We start from the raw sequence: 17,116 nt of genomic DNA on the forward strand, positions 1-17,116 counted from the left end.
ACATTACTGAGCACCTACTGGCAGGAGGAACTTAAATTCCAGAATGTCTACCACTCACCCAGGACAGTCGCGAGCTCACTGGGACGCAGCGGACACCCAGAGAGCTGGGGAAACGCAGACTAAAGCGGGGAGACTTAGCAAAGAAAAGAGGACCAGGCAAACACCGAAGAGGAAGAAACCGAGCAAAGGTGGCAGGGCTGGCCAGCGACGCAGAGAGCAGGGCTGCTTTGCTGCCCTCCAGGCCACAGGCCGCTGAAGCGGCGCAGGTGCCGAGCCACCGAGCCCTAGCACCTGCCATGGGGCTGATGCCTAAGAAGCATTTTAGGAGAGCACCAAGGAACGCAGGCCTGGAACAGGAAGGACTCCAAAATGTCAAGGTTGTCAGTCGCCAGAAGCTAACAGGAAAGTTACAGAATGCCCTGTGGAGGTCTTCTAAAAACAGGCTCCTCGCTGACCCCACTGCCTGGCTGAGATGTGCCTCAACGCCCACCCAAGTTCAAAGTCCTCCAGCTGCAAGAGTCAAGGATTTCCACCAATCACCTGGGGCCGGAGGGGAACTGAGGCAAATCACGGTAGACAGGGGGTCACCGGGCAGCACAGCACGGCATGGGATTCTGCCCAGCCACAGAGGCAAAGACAGCCAACCAGGAAAGTGAAGCAGAGACAAACCCACACAGTTCACAAAGGAGCTAGTTACCTGCAGGCACAGTCGGTCCCGCTCAGAAAAAAAGAACCCTTCCTAGTCCCCATCCCCAGCAAACATGCAAAGCAATCTAGCCAAGAGCTCACACACACTCCATCAGCCCAGATCACAGGGTTGTTTTAATTTTCTCCTTTCTGGAGCCAACATTGTGGTGTGGCAGGTAAAATCATCCCCTACAACACCGGCATCCCATATGGGCACCGATTCCTGTCCCAAGTGCTTCACTTCCAATCCAGCTCCCTGCTGATGAGCCTGGGAAAAGCTGCCAAAGACGACCCAAGTGCTCGGGCCCTGCCACCCACTGCAGGAAACTCAGACAGAGCTTCTGGCTCCTGGTTTCACCTGGCCCTGTGCTGGCCATTGGAGCCACCTGGGGAGTGGACCAGCAGATAGAACATTTCTCTCTCTCTCTCTCTCTCTGCTGCTCTGCCTTTCAAATAAATAAATAATTTTAAAAAAAAATTCCCCTTTTTAGCACTGGAAACTAAAGTTCCAAATGAGTCATCAGAACTGATCACAAAGAGAAGGGCAGCAGGTGCGTGGACAGACCGATTCTAGAACTAAGAGGCACAGCCCCTCTCCAGGACATAGAATGCAGGGTTATGAGGCTCATGACGCTGGAATTCGCATCCAACTATTTTAATAGGCAAAGAATGAAACATTATCAAAGAAAGAGAAAATGCGCATCTCTCCCCAAAACAACCTAACAATCTCCAACAGCCAACATTTGCAGGAGCCTAACTCCAACTACACAGAACTATGGCAGCTGAGCACAGGAAATCCTCCTCTCACACACACACACAACTGGAGAAACAGTCACAGGTAGCCCTGTTCTCCCCTTCAGGAAGAAAAACTCACAGCTTCCCCAGGATTCATGTATTTTAAATCCATTCATTTCCATTTAGGAAAACGCACCTGGGCCACTTAGACTCGCGCCTGAATAATGAACTTCACAGCCCCGGGATCAGCTCGACACCCTTCCAGAAAGATGTGACCTGGCTCAGAGACGACTTCACAGCGTAAGAACCTAGAAGTAACACAAAACCAAGCAGAGCAGACGACACTGCCGGGGGAGGTCAAGCCGCCTCCCCGGGGAGAACTCTTACCCGGCAGCAGCCGTCTCCCACACGCGGGGCGTCTGGCTCAGAACACACTCAACAGCAAAGGCAACGCTGGAAGCCCAACTCAAGAACTCAGGCCAGGTCTGAAGAGCACACGGAGGCCATGGCCGTGGTCACTGCGCTCTCCGCTGCCCGGGGACACGGTCACAGGGTGCACGGTGAACCAGGCTCCCGGCAAAGCCGACGCAGCGCTGCTCCGCTCTGGGGAAGCAGCGCTCTGCTATGGGCTCACGTGGAACCACAAGCGCCTGTGGAACTTTCCACCGACACCGAGTTCCAGAGGAGACCCAGAAAGCGGGGAGAGATAACATCGGCTGTGGACGCGCCTCCACCTTGGGTAAACGCTTGGAGGTACAGCCTGTCTTCACGCAGCCCTGGGGCAGCCCATCCCTTCCCTGTGCAAACGCTCCCCTCTGCCAGCTGCACCTTGCGCAACCGCACTGCCGTCTGCCAGCTTCTCGGGAGCGAGGCGTCTGCATTTCTTCCGGCAAGACAAGTGCATTAATTAGGCTCCTCGTGTGTGAGGCCGTCCCTAGTGCCTCACTCGGCCCTGGGACACCTACATCCCAGCCAACTTCTAGGAGCAATCCAATAATGAACCTGTAAAACATCAAACATAACACAGGGGCCGGCGCTGTGGCACAGAGAGCTAAGCCGCAGCCTGCAACTCAGGCCTCTCATAGGAGCGCCGGTTCGAGTCCTGGCTGTTTCACTTCTGATCTGGCTACCGGCTGAGGCACCTGGGGAAGCAACAGAGACGGGTCCCTGCCACCCACACCCATATCCGGGAGACCAGGATGGAGTTCTTGGCTCCTGGCTTTGACCTGGCCCAGCCTTAGCTGTTGCAGCCATTTAGGGGGTGAACTGATAGATGGAAGATTTTTTTTTTGCTCTTGCTCTGTAACTGTCTTTCAAGTAAATAAATAATAAGGATTTTTTTTTTTTTAATGGGTTTACCTGTCTTCTAAGAAAGCTTCAGGAATCTACTGCACATTGATCTAGTTTCATAAAAGCTTAAAGTAAGCTGGTTTTCTTGGGTTGAACTGTGTCCCCTAAAAATTCCTACAATGTCCTAATGCCCAGTGCCTCAGCGTGTCACCATCTGGAGACAGAGTTCAAAGGAGGCCAGAGTGGGTGGCCCTAGTCTAGTCCCATTGGGAAACTTGAGAGGAGGAAACCGGGACACAGACACCAGGGCCACCAGTGTGCACACAAGCAAGACAGGGGGAGGACGGGGGAGAGGGCAGCCAGCTGGACAAACAGCCCAGGGGCACCCCGTCCTCAGATGGCTGCTTTCAAACCCCTGCAGAATAAACGTCTGCGGCTTAAGATACCCCACATGTGGAGTCCTGTTAGTCCCAGGGCTCCAGAGAGCGGTGGATTCATGGGGAGCACAGCCCAGGACATGAGTCCAGGCTGTCTTTAGGTGGATGCTCAGAGAGGAACTGAGGGGTGGGCCCTCGGGCCCAGGTCCTCCCTGGGCACACAGCTTCCCTGGCCAGCACAGCACCTCCTGCAGTACAGGGCCAGGGCACAGCAGCACGGCCTGCGACAAAGGGAAGACCTGCTGGCACAGAAGCAACAGCACAACAGAGAGGCCACAGGCTCCAAGGGGCATCCCAGACCCTGGGAAGAACAGGTCACCATGCACAAAGGGCGGGTGGGGGAAGGGGAGACCACGCCCACAACCCCTCAGGGGCCATCCAACAGCTCACGGAAAACACGTCCCAGAAGGAACTACATAGAGATTCACATTTTTAACACAAAACAAATTCAACTTTTAGCTCTTTTCTTTACCGTGATTTTTTAAACATATGCTCCCATTGTGAACAATTATATACACCCAAACCCACTCCACCTCCCTCATCACTGTACTAAAACCAAAATCAGAGAGGGACAGTTAAGCATCTGCCTGTGGCACTGGCATCCCATGTGGGCACTGGTTCCTGTCCTGGCTGCTCCTCTTCCAATCCAGCTCCCTGCTGACGGCTGGGAAAATAGCAGAAGATGGTCCAAGTGCTTGGGCTCCTGCATCCACATGGGAGACCTGGAAGAAGCTCATCCTGGCTCCTGGCTTTGGATTGGCTCAGTTCTGGCCTTTGCAGCTATCTGGGGTGTTAACCAGTGGATGGAAGACCTCTCTTTCTGTGTCTCCCTAACTCTGCCTCTCAAGTAAGTAAAATCTAAAATCATGGGGCCAGTGTCACGGCACAGCAGGTTAAGACACCACCCATCATGCCCCATCTCATATGAGTACCAGTTCGAGTCCCAGCTGCTCCATTTTAGTTCCAGCTCCCTACTAATGTGCATGGCAAAGCAGTGGAAGATGGCCCAAGTGCTTGGGCCCCTGCACTCATGTGGGAGACCTGGACAGATTCAAACTCTGGGATGTGGCCTTGCTCAGTCCCAGCCGTGACAACCATATGGGGAGTGAACCAGCAAGTGGAAGACCTCTGTCAGTCTCTCTCTCTCTCTCTCTCTCACTTTGCCTTTCAAATAAACTTAAAAAAAAAAAAAAGTTGGTGGCATTGAAATTCACTAAAACAGGAACTGCTCTTAGCACTGTGTAGTGATACTGGAAGTAATTTTTATTTTATTCTTCACCTTTTGTGTGGCTTTGGGATTTTTTTCCCCTATACCCACTTTTCAAATCAAAGCTCCTGAGGTTTCCATCTAAGCGGAAAGTAACATGAAAGTGACATTTTGGGTATCTATTCTCAGATTCCAGGGAAAATGCCCATTTCTTCATCATATTAAAAAACAATCCCTTCTTTCTTAGATGTGAGACAACCTCCAGCCTCGTGGCCCAGTGGGACCAAGTCCTGCCACGCTCTGGCGTTGGCCTTGGGCCCCTCCCATCCCCACCTTGGAGAGCTGTGGAAATCCTGCAGGCTCTCTGCCCTGTCAGACACATCCACCAACCCCACAGCTGGTTTCCCGGGACCACCAGCAAGGAGCACGGATCACACCTCCTGTGGCCTCCATCCCCCTCCACCAGCCTTTCTGAGGACCTGAATGCAGAAGAGGGGGCTGGCGCAGGTCCCAGGGGCTTCTAGAACATAAATCTCCCGCTGTCCTCGGGGGTGAACACACTTATCTTTACACAGCACCGTCTCACAGCTGGCGCCGGGTCTGTCCAACATCGTTAACAGAGCTCTCAAATCCTGTCCCACAGCCTGCTGTCATCACGGCAGGTAAGGCTGAACAGGAGGCAAACGCCAAAGCCCTCTGTTCACGAACACTCAGGAGAGTGCCAGAACTTTCTAGAACTCTCCAGAGAGGCCAGCGAATGCATCCCAGACCTGAAAGGAGTCAGATGAGCTCTACGTAAGGAGGGTGAGGTGGAGCGTGCAGGTCCCACACTGGTCGTCACCCTGGGCACACTGTGCCACAGTTCAGGAAGCGGAGACGTAACACACACAGGCACTCTGAAACGTCTGCACTAAGGGGGAACTAAAACAAGCTGATCTGGGTACGAGATATTTTTTAAATCCATGCTCCTTTCAGAATAAGCATTTTCCAGGAATTTTTGACGACTCTTCTATGAATTTCAATTCTCTTTAAGCCAAAATAAATGCATCTTTTAATTCTATTTTCCACAAAGTTTTTGAAGTACACTCATATATATGCAAAGGTTCCTGGGAGTTGAACGACTCTTAACAGCCTCTACCACGGTGCCCAGCACACAGAGGACGCCAACACGTGCCACGTCCCTCCCAGCCAGGACCTCAGCCGCACTCCTGACCTCTCAATGGGTCTCATCTGCCAGAACCAGACAGACACAGGGGACTTGACAATCAACACACCTGTGACAGACTCTTCTTAAGTAAGAGTTTTAAAATCACACACACACACAAAGTAGCCAGACAGGGGCTGGCACTGTGGCATGGTAGTTCAACCCACCACTTGCTACAGCAGCACTGCATATCAAAGCAGTGGCTCAAGTCCTGGCTGCTCTTTTTCCTATCCACTGCTCCCTGCTAATGCTCCTGGGAAGGCAGCGGAAGATGGCCCAAGTCCTTGGATCCCTGCCACCCACATGGGAGACCCGGATGGAGCTCCTGGCTCCTGGCTTCGGCCTGGCCCAGTCCCAGCCATTGTGGCTGTTTGGGGAGTCAACAAGCAAATGGGAAGCTCTGTCTGTCTCCTCTTTCTCTTCCTCTCTGTCACTCTGCCTTTCAAATAAATAAAATGAATCTTAAAAAAAAAAAAAAAAAAAAGACGAAGGCAGAGCCGGGACTGGGGTTTTTAAGCTCCTTTTGTTGGGACCCTCCCAGGAGGCAGGAACTGAAATTCTCATTTGCAGTCTTCTGAGCTGGGGCTGAGGCTGCCTGTGGAGCTGGCACTCGCTCTTCCTGCGCACACACGCACACGTCGTTAGGCCAGAAATGAGAAATATATCAGATGCAGTTGTCTCCACAAAATGGAGCACGAGGCCAGACTCCCAAGTCTGCCTGCGCATGGCTTGGGTTTAGCAGTCCGCTGGGGTTTGGAACAGGTTTGCCCCCACTGGCCAGGCTGTGAAAAGCCAGAGGAAGCGCTGGCAACCCCAGCCCGTCCCCGCCCACACCCCCGCCACCGGGCAGACACAGAGACGCTTCCTGAAGCTGCAGACGATCTCCCGGACATCCAACCAGAACCAGGACTTCTGAACGGGAGCCTCAAACCCAACCAGAAATTGTGGAAGGGGGCGCCGCACTGCATCTGCCTGAAGCTCGCCCTGACCACGGCCTCCCACCTGGCTTTCACGGCCCCTGTGAGTCACATCCGACGGCCGCTCGGAATGCAAGAGCCAAGCCAGGGTTCTAACCGCAGGCATGGGCTCTGAGATGATTTCACATTTTTGATATGAAATCTAGAAACTGGAGTGAGACAAAGGAAAGTTTTCAAATATTCATATCTGCTACCCTTGAACTAAACGAGATGCACACACACGTATCCATGACACCACACGAGTTGCCTAACTCAACACAGACATATAAATACTAGGGGCAGACGGGAATGTCTTCGTAGGAGCTCTGAATCACACAAGGAGGAAATCGGGACCCGCTTTCAAAAGCAGAGCAGGGACCCCCAGATCAGGGGAAACCTTCGTTAAGTGAAGCGAGCGAGCGCTTGAAAGCTGGGAAACAGAGCTGCCTTTTCCAAGAACGGGTCACTCGCTCGCCTTTTCCACCCCACCCTGATGGACCAGGAGAATGAGAAACACGAATTAGAAGAGCGGAGACTGAAATTAGACTCTGCCTTATCCCACCCTGTTAACTCCAGACGACTTTGTCTGCATCTACACTTGCCTCTCTGTGGCTGTGCAGCTCCTCTTTCTCCCAGCTGAGTAAGTCCCATGGCTTTCTCCCTTAGCTCACTGCTCAATGGCAACCAATGCTACTTTGGAAACACACATCTGCTGTAAGGGGACAGCTCCACCCCTGCACCAGTCCTCCCTCGTGCCAATCAACAGTACCCAGTGCAGCTGCCTGCAGCGAGAGGCGCCGCCCAGCAAACCCTTCCGCAAACGATCGCTGCCTTCGTCCCCCTGAGGCGCGGAGAGGAGAAGCAGCAGGCCCACGGTCAGCCTGGGATCGGGGAGCTGGGTTCCAAACCCAGGTCTGTCAACCCACCGTTCTGTCCCAGAACCACAGTATATGACAGTCAACCACGGACAGTGAAGTCCTGACCCTTTTCTCCACCGAGACGGTTGGAGCCCCTGATGGCTCGTTTTGTGTCCTACGGGGACAGGCGAGCGTCTGCAGCCAGCACAAAGGCTCCGTTCAGCCGTGGGCCTCTGCTGCAGACGGGACGATTATACCAGAAAGGCATTCCTCTCCTGAGACCAACGCCGAGCCCGCACCCCCACCCACGGAAGGAGTCCTGTGACGAATCCACGGAGGACTGCGCGCGGGAGGCAGTCGCGTTGGCATGCTGACAGCAGGTGGCCCGCTCGTTTCTGCACCACCACGCGGGAACACGCTGCCCATTTCCTCCTGCTGGTGGCCCTCAGTGGGGCAAACATGCTCCTGCAAGCCGTGGGGGCTGCGGTTGTACTCAAGCAGCAACTTCACGGACCCAGCCTCGAGCAGCGCCTTCATGCCTGCCGTGCAGTCTCCCCGGTGAACGCTCACCATCTGCACGCGCACAGCAGCTGCCAGACCACGGGCCCCGTCCCCAGCTGGACCACCCTCTGCAGGCTCCAACCCTATCCCAGGCTGCCGACAGCTCCCTCCTGGGTGACCTGGACAGCCTCCCATGTCCTTAACTCCTGCCTTCATGCAGTCCAGTGAGCATGAGCCAGTGTTCACTGGCGATGCAAGCAACAAGAAATCGAATCCCGTGACCACCCCACCCGGAAACGCTCAAGTCCACACTATGGGTCCCCACCCACCGGCACGAACCGCCCATCCCGCCTCTCTCCACTCCTGAGCCCGCCTGTGGCTGCTCTCCGGGCCAGTTCTGCCGTAGTTTCGGAAGCTGCCTCCCTTTCGGAGGTTGCAAGGAGGCAGATGTGGGAACACAGTTGCTCTGGAGCTGGGCTGCCTCGGCTCAGATCCCCGCGGCTCCACCGGAACGATTATCTGTAAGTGAGTAATGCTGGCGAAAACCCCAACCAGCACCACAGTGAGGAGTTGCCTGCGTTCCACCTCGTTGTTTTCCATATTTGTTTGATGAGTTTTACAAATGTGCATTAAATAGATTTAGTCCATTTATATAACTGAGGATCCTGAGTAGGACTGGTCCTGGTTTCCCCAGGCCATCAAAGCCAGCTTCCAGTTCACTATATCAGGTTTCCAAAACATACAGCTGAGAGCCGCAACAGAAATGTGCGTGAGGGTCTCATGTGCAGTGGGAACAGACAGGAAGGAAGGAATCCTACCGGGGTCAAATCCTCTCCTGCCAAGTCCACACCCAGAACAGGTGCGACAGTCGGATAGAGAGAACAGAATGACACAAGTTGGGGAGGGTGCTTAAGCCACCTGCATCCCACACTGGAACGCCTGGGTTCAATTCCCAGCTCTGGCTCCTGACTCCAGCTTCCTCTTAGTGAAGACCCTAGGAGGCAGCAAGTGTGGCTCACGTGACGGGGCTCCCACCATCCACACGGAGACCTCGGCGGTGCTCCTGGCTGCAGCCTTGGCCCAACCTCAGCCACTGAGGGCACTTCAGGGGTAAACCCGTCTATCTGTAACAGTGTAATGCGCACTGTTAGATGGCCAGGCGTGCTAGAGGGCTGAAGACAAGGATGAACATTTTAGCCTTGAAGGGCTGCATCAGCACAATGAAGGCGGAGCTGTGGTCACAGAGAGCTTCAATCCCCGGCGGGGAGGGTTTGTGGCCGCCCATGGAATGAGCCGGGGCGGGAGTGTGGAAGCCTTGCAGGACTGCTGGGCCTCATCCTGTCTGCATCCCAAACCCTGTGTTATGAGGTGGGGATGTGACCAGGCCATCAGGTCCTGAAGCCCCCACGGATAATGTCAGTGCCCTTACAAAAGACACAGCAGAGTGTGTGTGTGTCTCTCTCCCCTCCCCTGCCTGGGGTGGGTACACAATGCATGAGAAGACTGCCTTCCACACACCGGGAAGCAGGCCCCGTCCGACCTTGATCTCCCAGCTTCCAGAACTATGAGAAACGAACACTGGTTGCTGCGATCACCTAGCCGGCGGTGCCCTGTTTCAGCTGCACCACAGCGGCTCGGAACACAAGGCCCTGGACCATGGCTGGGGAACCAGCCTGCCGACCTGATGGGGGACACTGACACAGCACAGCACGCCAGCACCACCCGGTCTATCATGTCAGAAACCGAAATGAAGAAGGAGCTGCAGGGGCTCGGAGAACCACACCCCAGAGCAAAGGCCTCCGGGAGCCAGGATTCTCTCTGCTCCCCTCCGCACCTCGTCCACTCATCTTCCCCACGGCGGCTCACGGACACCGAAATCCCCATCCTCCAAGCCAGTGGCACAGCCCAAGAACACTGCCCCAGTCACCTCTTTCCCACCTCTCTAGGAGCTGGCCACACAGAAATCAAGACCCTCATCCCATAGAGGCCCCGCCCCATACACAGGAGAAAGATGCACCCCAGGTGAGGGCCCAAGAATTCCGACGGCCAGGCCTTGCTGGGTTTCCTTGCTGGATCCGTTTCCTTCAGCTCACACCCTTTGTGCCCAGTCAAATTTCCACACTGAACATGAAGTTCACCCGTGTGTTTGCATCTTCCATCGAAGACTCCCAGGCAGCAATCAAACACATTGGGATGCTTTCCTTTTTCGGTACAGGGGAGCTGGCCATGACCCTTTACAATGGGCATGGAAAAAGATTGTCCCCTTCCGTCTCTCTAATTGCTGTCCAACAGAGATACCAGTGTCTGTGACAGATCAAGGGAGCCCCCGGGTGGGGGCAGGGGAGCCCAGGAGAGCCACTGGCACTGAGAGGCACCGGGCCAGACCATTCGTGAGTGCCCCCAGGAAAAGCTACTGTGAACGCAGGCAGAGCACCTAACGGGTGTGCACGCAAGGGGACCCCAGAGACACGGCTGCGCACCGCGGGGACGAGATGGCCACTCCCGCAGATGAAACTCAAGAAGGGACAGAGCCAAGTTGGGCAGGGATATGAACCACGGCCCCCACACTACCGCGCTCAGGCGCCACGGGCACTTTCAAAGTTCTCTCCAGAGAAGCAACTTCAGTCACGTTACAAGAGAATCCTTTTCAACGGATGAGAGAGCCAGCGAGCTAATCCTTGACTTCCAAAATGGGAACCAAGCTTAGAAATTCAGAGAGAAGCAACAGGATCAGGTTTTGTAGACCGAGAGAAAAAAGCTGCAGGAACCGGCCAGACAGAAGGAAGCGGCTGGCTCCAAGCAGCAGAGGGCAGAAGCACACTCGAGGGCTCTATTCCGCCAGCCACCCCTCAGCTGCCCCTGGAAGGCCTTTCCCAGCTAGCTCACCTCCTCCCGGGCACCCCTCCCTACTAGCAGAGCTCATGCCCTTACTCCCACCCCTCTCCCAACCCCCTGTGCTTGCAAGGCTCCGGGTCACAGACAGGCGCCCCAGCATGCTTGTCACCCAGTTCCCTGTGACAGTGCATGAGTGCATACATTACACCCGACGGCAATGGCTTTCTCCCGACGGGACAGCCACGGTGCAGCATCCACCTTGGGGAAGCGCTGTTGTCATCAAGGTGGACGCCTGCGGCAGCTGAGGGCTGCACTCTGCTCTCGGAAAGCCACTAAGTGCTGCCCAAAAATCACTTCCAAGCGCCTGTGCTCGAGCACTTCACATGACCCTTGGATTCAACGTAGACACGCAACAGCGGGTAGCACAAGTTTAAGATAAAGTATGTAGGGGACATGTTTTTAATATTGTTTTTAGAAACCCTGTTTCTTGATTTTCCTCACTCTGCAAATGAACAAAATCAGGGTAATATTGCATTTCAGTGGAAAACCTAGTAGTCAGTGCACACAACACCGGTCGGGCCCCCATGGAACAGCATGGTAGGTTTCGCCTTGTCTAATCTGAAGTCGTTGAAACACAATATTGTGCCCTAGGAAAAGTTCCGCGACAGAAAGGTGAGAAACAGCCTCTCTTTGCAGTTCCAAGATGGCAGTGCCTGGCTTCCTAGCCATTTCTGGGTCCTTCTGGACTATTCCATGCCTTTTATGGACCTTAAACCTGAAAGAACTATCAACTTTTCCCTTACTACCTGGAGCCTGTCTTCCCTTGGTGAACATCCACCCTAAGTACGTGCATCCATTCTCCTGTTTCCTGTGTATCAAACAAAGCTGCCTCTCGGGAAACCCCACGACAGCCTCTCTGTCCCAGGCCAAACCCAATCCAACTTGGGGACGGGGGTGGGGTGCAGAAGAGCACTTAAGGAAGAAACGAGTGTTTGCACAGGTCCAGTGAGCACACCCTGCGCTAAAAAACCCCTTTCTTAGTGGCTGAGTCCAGAAGAGATCATCTCAACCCGGTGGGAACCCGGTGGGAAGACAGCACGGCACAGGGGCCCTGGCAGGCCTCACCTGAGAGGCTGCTCCTCTGCTCAGGGGGAACCAACTTCCCTGTAGAACTTTCTCTGCCAACCAGTTAACTGTAGGAAACTGCTTCTCACAGAGCGCCAGGTTGTTATGAGCACCCGCAACAGTAGCCCAGGAGACACCCTCAGCGCGCGAGCTGCCGTCTCCATTATTTCCTCACTTGAACTCCAAGCTACACAAGGCCTCACACTGATCTACACTTAATCTCCTCTTCCCCTCGGCAGAGGCACTCGCGGGCCAGGGATGGCCAGGACAACTCCTCGTCATCCAGCCACAGTGCGGAGCAGGCGCTCAGCCTCCCGGTCAACCACACCAGGGGTACAGACACCACTGAGCAACATAAAATCCTTCAGGCAAAGTGGGCGAGGGAGCTGCCTGCAGGAGGCCACGCCTCCGTCCTCCCCACGCACGGTCTGGCCTTGACTCACCTCTCCTTTAAAGTGGGAGCCAAAGACAAACAAAACAACCCCACAAATCAAGGGGTGAGGAATATTCCAGGCCACGCTCTGGGAATACCAATGAGGAAAGCTGTAAATGTGTTCATTTCACAAGAAAAGCCAAGAACCAGTGGGAGAATTTACTAGAAAGAGGCTGGCCGCGGCCAAGTGTGCCAAAGGTCAGTTTGTGCAGAACGCCTGTGATCACGACTTGGAATTTCACAGTCTGCACCAGCAGCTTCCAGAGAGGCAAAAAGTGATTTCTACCTGGTGCCCAGGGTCAGGCGGGCTGCGCGGCAATGTCCATTTCAGCCAGCGAGGGAGGCGAGCCAAACAAAGTGGGCAACGCACGCCGCAGGGCCCTGGCTCTCCACAGAGGCACAATGAAGTTCACAACAGACAGCAGAGGAAGAGGCCGGTTCCCTCGGGGGGAGAGAAGCTGCGTGTACAGGCATCAGAAGACCTGCCTGGTGCTCTGCCCTTCTCTGCCTTCCCCTCCACCCACCTGGGGTGCACCTCACTTCCTTCAGCACACAGGGCACCTGGGCTTCCCCTGGACAGGATCCACAGTGGGGCCAGCACTGGACAAAACGGCGCCCAGCCCTTGCCTTCAACGAGGCTTTTGGAAATACGGCAGCAGGCAATGCTGACAACCCTGGACTTGAGGATATAAAGGCACAGGGCAAGTGCAGCTACGCTGAAGAACAGGAAGGAGAAGAAAGAGACCCTGGGGTGTGTGTGTGTGCGTGCACGCGCACGCTTAGATGACAAATTCCAGGACCGGGAATGCTTCTATCCATCCAGGTGACAAAGACAGGTAAATCAAGAACACAGCACCAACTTTGTAGCTCACAGCCTCACACCTCCCACTACAGATGTGATGAGGGCTGAATGAGCCCCTTGGCCCACGTGCAAAGCCTTTGGAACATGGAGCAGCAGCAGCAGCAGCAGCACGCCCATGACGGTACTAGCGCGTTCATGTGCACGGGGAGGAAATGATATGCGTGCTGCATTGCCAGCAGCAGTGTAGTAAGAAAAACTTGAACCTTGGGAATTTTACTCCTTAGTTAAATATATGTACTCCTCTACCCACTCCTCTTCCCCCCAAAAATCGTTAGTGAGAACGCCTGAGTGACCAAGAGCAAAACTACAGGGTGCTCAAGTCCTGTCGCAGCCACTAAACCCAGCACAGGAGCTCCGGCCGCATCGAGGAGGGGAAGTGGTATCCCCGGGGCAAGAGACGCGCTGGGGGCCACAGGCAGCCCTGGGCCCAGCCGGGAGCCGGTGCAGGCGCGAGAGCAGCGCACACAGCTGGCACAGAACCACCCCCCCCCTACACACACACCTGAGCACATTCTCTTCCTTTTCCCCTCCTGCAAAAGCTTCAAAAAGCTAAGCAACAGGGACATCGATTTCAGCATCCAAAGCCAGAACTCCATGAGCGGCAAAACACAAATAACCCAGGAGACAGGGCCAGTTCCCGGCCGCGACGCATGTTCCTTCCACGTGCTCACCGGACACATGTGTACCCGTGGCTGTGTGCCAGACACGGGGAGCGGATGCACATGCCACACCTCGAGTGACACCTGCCCAGAAATGTGGCCTTGCCATCTGGCCTGCCGATGCGCACCAACCACCCTTCTCAAAGCCAGCGTTCACCCGCGAGGTCTGAGGTTAACTAACACTCCACTGGACACTGGACTTTCGTGGTTTTCTAAGGATTTGTCTGACCTCCTGACACACGAAGCAACCTGAACCTCCAGCGAGCACATCTGGAAAAATCACTGCTATCCACTGCCTTTTTTAACTTCATCTAGGCATGTTTTCCTAGTTTTAGCTTTTATGAGCTTGAATCTATCACACACACCCTCAATCCCTTTCAAAAAAAAAAAAGTGCAATCAAAACAAAACCAAAAACAGGTCAAAGTCCTGGCCAGGTCCAAGGCCCTCTAAGCTCAGGACGGCATCAGACCTGGCCCTGGCAACTGTGCCACAAGCACCGTGCTCATTCTCTAACCCATTACACCACACACGGCACGGCAGCTCCAAGTCCTATGCCTCATGCCACCTTCACGCCACCTTAGGCGTGCGTGCTGGGTTAGTTCACTTGCTGAGAGCACTCTGGGAGCAGCCAGAGACTACTCCCCCCTCTGAGGGTGAGAGGCCTCAGAAGAATGGACTGAATGACTAAAGCACCTGGTGCTGCCCCATTACAGGACCTTGTGTCAGGCCACACTCGCCTCTGCAGGAAACACAAAGAAACTGGGGGCCTGGCGCTGTGGCGTAGTGGGCTAAGCCTCCACCTACAGCACCGGCATCCCATACGGGCACTGGTTCGTGTCCCAGCTGCTCCTCTTCCGATCCAGCTCTCTTCTTATGGCCTGGGAAAGCAGTGGAAGATGGCCCAAGTGTTTTGGGCCCCTGTACCTACATGGGAGACCCGGAAGAAGCTCGTTGGCTCCTGGCTTCATCGGATCAGCTTAGCTCCAGCCGTCGCAGACAATTTGGGGAGTAAACCAGCAGGTGGAAGACCTTTCTCTCTCTCTCTCTCCCTCTCTCTGTATCGCTACCTCTCTAATTAATTAATAAGAATCTTAAAAAGAAAAATAATGAAATCAGCTAGAGGTGACACCTCTGGGGCCCACTACTGGGTCCCACAGTTCTTCCTTTCCTAGCCCCTTCTCCGGCGGCTGGCAGCGCCACCACTGTTGCTGCCAGAGCCCCACAATTTGCTGCAGGGCCGAGTGTCACTTTTCCGCAGCACCCGGGACCAGAAGTGTTCAGACTGTTTTTGGGATATTTACATGGATGGTATCTTGGGCCCAGATGGTATCTTGGGACGCAGATCTCAGTACAAAATTCACTTATGTTTTATATACACCTTATACGCTTAGGCTCGAGGAGACTTTAAATAACATTTTTAATAATTTGGTGCATGAAACAGTCTCACGGTGTGGAATTTTCCACTGGTGACGTCACGTCAGTGCTCAAAAAACTTGAGATTCAGGAGCACTCCAGTTTTCGGGCTTTCAGACCAGGGACGCCCCAGGCACCTGCAGGCGTCAGGAGGGGACTAAAGGCTTTGGGGCACCTGGGAGGGGAAACCAGGACTGAGCACTCCATCAGTCAGCCCCAGCTCTGGGATCCCTGCCCACCGGGCCCCACTTCGGCCCCCTCTGAGTCACGGCTTCACGTGATTTCAGAAATCAGCAGGACGGGGCTCTGTTTTTCACAATATGCTTCCACAAGAACACAGCATAATGGACTTCGCCGACAAAGGCTGGTTCCAAATTCTAAGCGGTCCTCCCACAATTTCCCAGGTTCCCGGAGGCATGGCACATGAATAACCACACATAGGTCCCAGGGACACAACGCAGTGAGGAGCACCGGGCACATGGAGCCACGGAGTTCACACTCAAGCTGCCACAAGACAACAGCGCCGCAGATGGGCTGGCGGGGTGCCGAGGGCCAGCTCTGGGTCTGTCTGCCACACGCACATCGTTCAGGAGTTTATCAAGGACCCACACAGAGGGGGCTGCTGTTGTGGCACAGTGAGTTAAGCCGCCACCAGCTTCCCATACGAGCACTGGCTCGAGTCCCAGCTGCTCCACTTCCAATCCAGCTCCCTGCTACTGCGCCTGGGAAAGCAGCAGAGGATGGCCCAAGTGCTTGGGCCACTGCCACCCACGGGGGTGGAGTTCCTGGCTCCCGGATATAAAAGCCTGGCCCACCCCTGGCTGTTGACGTCATTTGGGGAGTGAACCAACAGACGGAAGGGTGTCTCTTTCCGTGTCTAACTCCGCCTTTCGAATAAGATAAAGCTTGAAAAGGCAAGAAAGCACGCGTGCGCAGCTTCACCCGATCACACGCAGGTCCTCCCTGCCTCCCAGGCTCCAGCACGGATTCCTCCCCAACCCCAACTCAGATGGGCCACAAAGGACGCGGCCACAAAGGCAGGGCCTCTATCTGCATGCCTACGCTTCTAGAAGGGAGAGGCAGAAGCCGGAAGAATTCACTCTGTGTTTCCACTCCTTGATCTGCCCCTAGGACACGAGGAACAGAGCCATACTCAAACTTCAGGGCAGCTCACGCAGAAGCCAATGGCACAGGCCCCTGAAGAGACCATCTGTCATCACTGATAACTGGCAAGGCCTCAGCCGCTGAGCTGCCCCAGCGAGCCGGCCAGGCAACTTCCCCAGAATCGTCTTTATCAGTGATCTGGGCTGAACCGGCCACACACGCCCGCGCTCAATAAAACGATAAAGCACAGAGCGGTTTTATTTTAAGCCTCATACACGTCATCTGCATTTCTGTTTTGAAAACAAATGCTAGAAACTGCCCCCTTCCTCCCCCAGGCCCCTCTTCTGACCGGAGAAGCCTGTTATACATGCGTGACAGGCGCTTCCTAGCTTGGAACTAACCGCACTGTACTCGTGTCCTCAGCACAGCCGGTTACTGTAGGCAGCAAATCATTAACACTACTTGGAGAGCGCCCTCAGCATGGCCAAGGCCAAGTGCACTCAGGGAAAGCAAAGGCCAGCACTGCCCTAGCGGGAGCCCTCGGCCACTTCAGGCAGGGTCTGCTCAGCCACAGTGCCTGGACAGAGAAAGGGCTTATGGACCCAGCACGGTGGAGGGGACCAGCAGGTACCAGCCATACCTGCCTCCAAAACCTCCCAGCCAGGGTCTCCCGCACCCATCCTTGTAAGGGGTGCTGCCCCGAGGGAACAAATGCAGAGGGATCCGGGGCGACCAGACGTGCGTCACATTTGGACTCAAAACCTCAAAGTGGCCAAGACACCTGGATTACTGACTCAGAGGCCATGAGGT

The 17,116-nt window shown here is 54.8% G+C and overlaps 1 protein-coding gene across 7 annotated transcripts in view; it reads right to left on the reverse strand.

The window, feature by feature from the left end:
* Positions 1–17,116, reverse strand: part of NEDD4L (NEDD4 like E3 ubiquitin protein ligase) — a 324,616-nt gene that overhangs the window by 234,488 nt on the left and 73,012 nt on the right. The window contains exon 1 of one of the 7 annotated variants that reach the window (XM_089305071.1): positions 1,810–2,140. The exons of the other annotated variants lie outside the window; for them this stretch is intronic. The gene's annotated coding sequence lies outside the window, so the exon portion shown is untranslated. Of the gene's footprint in view, positions 1–1,809; positions 2,141–17,116 lie in introns of those variants that run through there. 7 annotated transcript variants of the gene reach the window in all.

The sequence above is a fragment of the Oryctolagus cuniculus genome, chromosome 10 (assembly GCF_051225735.1).
Source record: "Oryctolagus cuniculus isolate XC-2025 breed Fujian yellow rabbit chromosome 10, ASM5122573v1, whole genome shotgun sequence".
Lineage (NCBI taxonomy): Eukaryota > Metazoa > Chordata > Mammalia > Lagomorpha > Leporidae > Oryctolagus > Oryctolagus cuniculus.